Source organism: Manis javanica, chromosome 3, assembly GCF_040802235.1.
Source record: "Manis javanica isolate MJ-LG chromosome 3, MJ_LKY, whole genome shotgun sequence".
In the NCBI taxonomy this organism is placed as follows: Eukaryota; Metazoa; Chordata; class Mammalia; order Pholidota; family Manidae; genus Manis; species Manis javanica.
The window spans coordinates 149,864,583-149,873,449 of NC_133158.1; the positions used below are offsets into that span (position 1 = coordinate 149,864,583).

General features: G+C 38.4%; 1 pseudogene; it reads left to right on the plus strand.

The window, feature by feature from the left end:
* The first annotated feature begins 1,621 nt into the window (after positions 1-1,621).
* LOC108408101 (17S U2 SnRNP complex component HTATSF1 pseudogene) lies at positions 1,622-4,163 on the plus strand (annotated as a pseudogene).
* Positions 4,164-8,867: the final 4,704 nt, after the last annotated feature.

An 8,867-nucleotide genomic window follows, 5' to 3' on the forward strand; every position in this document is an offset into this window, starting at 1 on the left:
CTTTTTCTGTCTTCATAATTACACATTCCAAGATTTGCTATCATTGATCCTAAAACGCCTATGGTATACAGACCACCAATGATGTTTAGAATTCAACCTGTAGTCAATTTTCAAACTCTTTTCAAGAGGAAATTAAACTTCAGGGGGCTTTTTCTTAACACACATTTGCCCTTCCCTACACAAAGCTTACCTTAGCAACTGAAGTTGTTCCAAAACAAAGTAAAACCTTCTGGCCTTAATTTAAACAAGCATCACCAATCACTATTTTCATATTTCCTCTGATCAATCTAGATAGTTTATATTGGAAAGCTGAAGACAAACATCTTTTCCTCACTGATTCCTTCCTGTATTTGGCAAATACAGATGCTGCTCTGGGATTCTAGGGAGCAATACAATTTCATTTTTACCCATTCCCATTTGGGGAGACATTTCACAGAAACAAGTCTACCTCTGTTAAAAAAATTAATTTCTTTGTTGTTTCAGCAAAAGAGCTCATGAGCTTGCTTTTGATAATGGTGAACTTGGTCAAATGTTTTAACAAGTCAAAGTATTAGTGAAAGCATGAAATTCAAACCCCTGTTTTGAGATGTTTGTTGGAAATAGGGATTACTACTCAATCATTTATCATATGGGAAATATTTTAATTAGTATAGGAGATAAGCACTGGCAGAAAGGAATCATACTGTGTTCCAGGTTCTCTGCCAAATAGTATAGGACAAAACTCCCAGCAGATATTGAGCTTCACCAGAGTAAAGAGAAACACACGTAACAGAGGTAAGCTTATGGGCAAGGAAGATAGCAATTGATGTTAAGTGTTCTGAATTTGTTCTAATGCCCAAGAGAGAAGTGTCATTTCTTAGTCAATAGAATTGATTGTATTTATATATCCTTCACAATAAAATTTGTGCATATATATACAATATATAAATGTATACACATTTTCTGCACTTATTTTAGAAGGTTTACCATGTGCCAAGAACTTTGCTAATCTTTTGTATATATTATTTAGTTTGATCCTCATACTAATTCTAAACTGATAGGTATGGATCTAAATGTAGATAGATGCTTGCTTAAATATGTTTTTATAGCTTGTTTTTTGGCCCATTCAGAGAAGAAATCAAGTGTTATTTGTGCTTTTTCTAACCTTCTTTGTTCTTTTCTAAACTTTTTCCTGCCTCTCCTCTTACATTAAACAGCTTTTCTTTATGACCTCCTCCAATTTCCAGCAATAAGTAGTGTTAAGTTTGGGGAGATAGACAAGCAGGTGACTTTCTGTGCCTTTACATAATACATATATCTAGATATTAACATTGTTTATTTATAAATAAGAATATACTAACTTGTAGCTTGGCTTTTTACTTAATAATAGTACTTGACAGTTGGACTATCTCATTCTTTTGTAAGACTTGTATCATGAAGATACTTTATTAAATCCCCTCCCTGAGATGGACATATAGGGCTTTTGTAGTTTTCTCTGTAATAAACAATGTTGTAGGGCCTCTGTCTTCAAGTTATTTACCGTTGTTGCCATGGGAGCCGCAGTTTCCTTGGGCTTGGTTAGCTGCGGCTGTGCGCATGCGCGCGCACTTCTGCCACGCCCTGGATCAACAGTGGCGCCGAAGGCCTGCGGAGCCCGCCAGCGTCATCTCAGCCTCTTCGCTGGCCTGGACCCTGCCTCTGACTAAGTCGCCACCATGAGAGGCAGCAACTTGGTTAGGAACGACGAGTTTGATGAGCAGTTGCGAATGCGAGAACTGTACGGAGACACCAAGGACGGTGACACCCAGAAAGATCTCGGCGGACAAACCGATTCTTTCCGGCAGCAGCCATCCGACACCCCTTACGAGTGGGACCCGAACAAGAAGGCTTGGTACCCCAAGATCACTGAAGAGTTCATTGCTACCTATCAGGCCAATTACAGCTTTTCTAGTGACGGTGCGCCTAGCTCTACTGTAAATGTACAAAATATCAGTGCTCCGACTGCAGAGGAGCCTCCACAAAGAAAATCCCCTGAACCCAGTGATTCCAAGAAGAGGGGAGAAAAGAGAAAGGCCAAATCAGGATGGTTTCATGTTGAAGAAGACAGAAATACAAATGTATATGTGTCTGGTTTGCCTCCAGACATTACAGTGGATGAATTTATACAGCTCATGTCCAAGTTTGGCATTATTATGAGAGATCCTCAAACAGAAGACTTTAAGGTCAAGCTTTACAAAGATAATCAAGGAAATCATAAAGGAGACGGGCTTTGCTGTTATTTAAAGAGGGAATCTGTGGATCTTGCACTAAAGCTTCTGGATGAAGATGAAATTAGAGGCTACAAATTACATGTTGAGGTGGCTAAGTTTCAACTGAAGGGGGAATATGATGCCTCAAAGAAGAAGAAGTGCAAAGACTACAAGAAAAAGCTGTCTATGCAACAAAAACAGTTGGATTGGAGACCTGAGAGAAGAGCTGGACCATCTCAAATGCACCACAAACGAGTTGTCATCATCAAAAATATGTTTCATCCCATGGATTTTGAGGATGATCCATTGGTACTGAATGAGATCAGAGAAGACCTTCAAGTAGAGTGTTCAAAGTTTGGACAAATTAGGAAGCTCCTTCTCTTTGATAGACACCCAGATGGTGTAGCCTCTGTGTCCTACAGGGATGCAGAGGAAGCTGACTATTGTATTCAAACACTCAATGGAAGGTGGTTTGGTGGCCGTCAAATCACTGCCCAAGCATGGGATGGGACTACAGATTACCAGGTGGAGGAGACCGCAAGAGAAAGGGAGGAAAGGCTGAGGGGCTGGGAGGCTTTCCTCGATGTTCCAGAGGCCAACAGAGGCCTTCAGCATTTAAATTCTGTCTGTGCTTCGGAAAGGGCGGGGCCTTCTCGAGTAAGGCATTTTTCAGAGCAACTGAGCACATCCAAAATGAACATTCAAGAAGCCACAACTGAAATGGCACTTGAAGAACCTGTTGATTCAAAGAAGTTTGAAAAAACAGAAGATGGGGGAGAATTGGAAGAAAATGCCTGTGAAACGAGTGCTAAAGCAAGTGGCCCAGAAAAAGAGGCTGAAGAAGGCTGCCCCCAGGAAGAAGCCAAAGAAGGCTGCCTGGAAAGAGAGTCAGAGGCAGGCTGCCCTGAAAGAGCGTGTGAAGGTGACTACCCTGAAAGAGAGGCTGGAGAAGGCAGTTCCAAAACAGAGTTCAGAGAGGGTAGTCCTGAAGAAGAGAGTGACCCTGAAGGAGAATGCAAAAAGAAAAAACTCAAAAACAATTATGAAGAAAACGACCTTGCAAAGGAGTCTGAAGAAGATGGCCTTGACCAGAAGTCTGAAGAGGGCAGCCCCCAGAAGGAGGCTGAAGATGACTTGGAAAGAGAGTCTGAGGAAGACTGCTCTGCAAAGCAGCTTGAGGATGGCTTTGAAAAAGAATTTGAAGAAAATGGCCTTGAAAAAGATTTTGATAAGTATGGCTCCAACAAAGACTTTAATGAAAATGTTCTCAATAAAGAGTTAGAAGAAAATGACACCGAAAAATCCGAGTATGGAGATGACAGCTCTGAAAGGGTGTTTGATGAGGAAGTCTCCGACAGAGAGTTGGAGGAAGAGTCAGACGGAAAGGATGAGAATGATATGTATGAGGAAGTATTTGATGATGAGTCAGATGAAAACGAGGATGAGGAGGATGCCGATGAAAAGGGACTTGGAGGTGCTGGTGAGAAAGAAGATGCCAATGAAAAGATGTTTGAAGATTCAGATGAAAATGAAGATGAAATAGATGTAAAGGACAATGAAGCTGTAGATGAAAATAGGTCCGAAGATGATGATACTAATGAGACATTGTTTGATGATGAGGATTCCAGTGAGATGCTCTTTAATGATTCTGATGAAAGAGGGACTGTGGGTTGTTTGGGGAATATTAAGGAAGAGGGGCCCTTGTCCACAGACAGCAGCTTTGTCCTCAGCAGTGATGACAGCGATGATATTTAATCCCTGAAACTTGCTTTTAGAGTGATTCCTCCCTACATTTTGCCTATACTCCAGGGTAATTACTAGTAGTGTTACATGAATATGTGCATAGTGGTAGGATGGCATCAGGTAAATGAAGTTTTCATTGTTACCTATACTTAATTTTAAATATATGTTAATTGACTGTTTGATTAAAACTTCATAGTATAATGCAAGTAAACTGGATACTATCCTTTGTCAGATTTGTTAAATGCATGCAGAATAATATTTTTAAAGTATTCTGATTGAAGTTTGTGATATTCAAAAAGAAAATTATTGCTAATATGCAGAAACTAAAAATAAATAAAAATAAACTATGTTGTAGAAAACACCTTTACATATACATGTTTGTATCCACATGGGCATATTTCTCTGAGATAAAATCCTACAAGTGGAATTGTTTGAAGTAATGGAAGATCACTTATTTACATTTTACAGAATTGCTAAGTTGCCTTTCAAAATGTTTCATCAACTTACAGTCCTAGTAAAATTTTTCCATATCTTTGCAACATTTGATAACTATTTCAAAATAGAAAAAGAACACATCATTTTTACTTCTATTTTGAAAACTTTTGAATTTAATTTCTTGTATTTCCACTGTTAGGTGTATATAGTTACATACTTTTTTCTTTGTAAACTGTCTCATATTTTTCTTTCTTAGTTACTTGGGCTTAGTCCTTTACTTTTTTCTAACTTCTTCCAATGTATTTAACATACTGCATTCTAATACTGCTGAAAATCTGTGTCACCGCCATCTATTTGTACCATAAGCAGTGCTTCTGTGAACATACTTATGTATCCATTCAAGAAATTCCCTAGGATATATCCATAAGAATGATTTCCTGGGTATATTACCTACACACTTCAGGTCTATAAAAAATGTTATACACTGCTGGTGTGCAACAAATTACCCCCATATGCAGTAGCTTATTACAGCAAGTTTATTTTAAGCTAAGAGTTCCTGTGGGTCCTGAATTGGGTAGCAGATAAGCTGGGTGGTTTGGGCTCAGGATCGCAGGTTGCAGTCTGGCTCTGAGCTGAGGCCAAAGTTGCCTTAAGCTCAACTGTGGAAGGATTCATGTCCAACCTCACAGTCCAGAAGCTTCAGTTTGTTGCCCCATGGGTGTCGTCTCCATAGGGCTGCTTACGATGGCAGCTGTGTCCCCCAGGTGAGTAGGGCTCTGAGAGAGAGTGAGCCACAAGAGAGTGTCTGAGATGGAAACCACACTCTCTTGTAACCTAATCTCAGAAGTGATACACCATTACTTCTGCTGCATTCTCCTGGTCACACAGACCAACCAACCATAGTACTCAAGTAACCAACGGCCCTGGTTTGCCTGGCACCTAAGGATTTATCAGGCTTTAAAATACAGCTTTCTAGCTTTTAAAAGGTGGGTAAATCCTAAGCACAACCTGGGCAGTTGGTCACCTTACCCTGTACAGTACAGTGGCAATCATACAATGGTATAAATACCAGGAGAAGAGAATCCCTTGTAGACAGACATCTTGGAGGCTGACAGCTATACTGGGTCATTGATTACACCCAAACATAGTTGCAAAATTATTTCCAGATGTTGTTCCAGACTAGCTGGTATAGTTTCCTACAAGTTGTGAAGATTCAAGACTCAGATTTTATTTTCTGCAGATCCTCTAAATGAATGGAACTTGTAGGTTATTTCGTATTAAATTTTCTCTCATATTGTTCCTCCATTCATTAGCTGTTCATTCTGAGAAGTTTTTGATATTCCAACTTAATAATTCACCCTTCCTTTGGGCATTTTCTGCTATTCAGACATTCTTTTGCATAAAGATCTCACAAAGCTTATAGTTTGCTTATTTGTGATGCATAATATGTAAAATATTAAATAGCAATCTAGAATTAGAAGCCAGATGGTCTCAATGTAAGTGATGTGGGAGAGTAGGAGGGGAAGTGCACTTTGAAAACCTACACAGGAAAACAAATACTGAAAATAAATAAGCTGAGCTTTCATGGAAATAGGTTAGAAAAAGTAAAAGAATAAGCCAAGTTACCAAGAAAGAATAAATGATAAAAGTAATTGCAGAATTCACTGATCTTAAGCTCTGAGACAGAGAACAAAGAGAGGAGATTTATAAAAATTAAAGGGTTGTTTGTTTTAACTCATTCTCCTTTGCTCAGTCCCAGATCCCTAATCCCAGCAACTATGGCAGCTGCTCTGTTCTGTTTAATGTGCTTTTTTTTTGTTTATATGTATTTCCATGATGTATGTCCACCACATTTTATCAATTTATTTCCCCAAGAAATATCTTAACTCTCATTCTCCACAAATCTCAGTGCAATGAAGAGCCTCATATTTGTCTTGTAGGATGAATTCTCATTCTCTCTCTCTATCTATAAAGGGGCTGGAGGGACTAGATACCCAGAAAAAGAATTGTTGGAACACAGGTACTCGTATGCTTCATTTGCCTAATTAGCCTCCTTGGTCTCCAAAGGGCCACCCCAGGCTGCATGCCCATCGATGCATGAAGTTGCCTCTGTCTCAGCATTCTTGTCACACCCGGCATTGCTCAGGTTTTGTAAGTCTAATAGGTGTGTAATGATATCTCATTATTAAATTAATTTTCATTTCTATGATTATTAATGTTGAGTATCTCTTTATGTGTTTATTAGCTTTTTGGATTTTCTCAGCTGTTCCTTTCAAAATAATAAAACTCTGGCACTATTAATCCAGGTAAAAGAGAGACGATGCAAAGAAACAATATGCAGACTTTTAAAAAGATGAAATTGCACAGGAAAACAGAAAATTCTAAAAGCTTCTAGAGAGAAAAACAAATAATTACAAAAAAGAAAAGAAATCAGAGCCTCAGATTTCTCATCACCAATACCAGTTTATAGAAGTCAATGTAGCCACCTATTCCATGTTTTGATGAAAAAATTATTTTAAATCTGGAATTCTATGCTGTGTAGGTATCTTTCAGTTGTGAAGGTGAAATGAAGACATTTTCAGACATGGAGAACCTGAAAAAGTTTGCTATTCACGGGCTTCCTCTGAAAGAATTATGAGTAACCAGCTCATCAGTCCCTGTATGGATGACTCGTATTTTTACTCCTTATGGCAGCCCCACTCCCTGGCACTTGCCTGGACTTCTTTCTGGACAGGAAGAAGGGAAGGAGGGAGTGAAGGAAGGAAGTTTCTGTCGTTTCAGAGCATCCATTGCAATGTCTTTCACCAAGTTGAGTTTATTCCAAACACGTTTGGTCTCTCAGTGGCAGTTATGACATATTTAAGAGTTGTTTCTGCTCTTGTGAAAGCTATTCCAGAATCTGGCATCTATTGTTTATCCTTCTCACATCTTTGACCTGCCGAATTAGTACTCCTAAATAGGCCCCACTCTGAGCTGACATTTTCCTTAGGATGTTCCACACAACAGTATGTTACTAGGTTTAAAAAACAAATGTCTTGAGGTTGACAAAGCTAAAGGGACGTCTTTCCTGTGGAATTTCTCAGGCTTGTGTGCATGGCAAATCTCCTTCTAAGAAGGGACTAATATACAATGCCATGTTAGCCAAATGAGTTTGGCCACAGAGTCCTTTAGGGAATGGGGAGCACCTTGCAGGATCTGTTCTATAATTTTGTGATGCTGTCTGACTCCATGATCTCTGATGTTCAGTATCAAAACACTCCAAGCTCTATTCCCCACCCAACACCTCATAAACAGTATCCATATAATATTCAGTGAAAGGATAAGTGGATGAAGGAATTCATTATAAAAGTGCTTTAGAAGTTCAATACGAAATTTGTGGTAAGCCATTGCTTGTATTTATTCTGGAATGTGATTTCACTTAGACACTGAGAGTTTCCAAAGAAAACAAAAAATATTAGCTTATTTCTAATATACCATCTTTGAAACAAAATTCACTTTAAAGCTCTTAATCTGTAAATGTAGTCAAAATCCTCTGCTGCCTGTGCAGTTTGCTGTGGCAGAATCCAAAGGCCATCGTCTTCCACCAGCTTCAGGCCTATCTGGGTGCTGAGCTTTATCTGCACAACAGTACATACTGATTTACATTTGTGTCGTGCTTGATTGTATGAGTCTCAAATGCTTATACATATATGCTATCAGGCTCAACATTTAGCTTTTGTGTTCTTAAAAGCTAGTCTCTGTATCTTCTGTTTCCTCTTTTCCTCACTAAGTTTCATGTGATTTTTAAAATTCCTCAGATTGGTAATGTATTTGTATCCATGAGGATAGAAGTAAATGTTGTAAATGGAAAATTAAAAATTACAGTCAATAGATTGTCATGAAATGAAAGGATGTTTTGAGATTTGGGGATAACATCCAAATGAAAAAATAAAATTTCTTGGTTATGAGACAATGAAAATAAGTTTTGTGAAAAATAATGATAAATTAAACTAACTGGGCAAAATTAATGAATTTGCATACTCTGCAATTTCTCTTCCTCTGCTGCCTTTTCCACAATAACCCTTTGTTTCTCTTGTTAGCAAGAAGCATACAATAAAGTATGGGGGTCCTATAGAACTGACTTCAAGCATTATATTCTGGGTGCTCAAGAAAATACTTCTCTCTTCAATAATAAAAATGTGCAAATTGCTACCTCCCTCCTTGGGTTGATACACACAGGGTTACATGACATGAAGTATGTAGAGCAAAGTCCATTAGTGCTGTGTGAGCTCTACAATTATTAATTCTTCCATTTTCCCATACACCCATCTCAGTATTGCCTATTCAAAAAAATTTCTTGACAAAATGTCTGCTTATCTTAAAATGTCCCTTTCTCTGAAGAAACTCTCACATCCATTAAACTTCCTTTTTACACTATTTTTTTATTTGAACCCCATTTGGACAGAAAAATCCTTATATAAT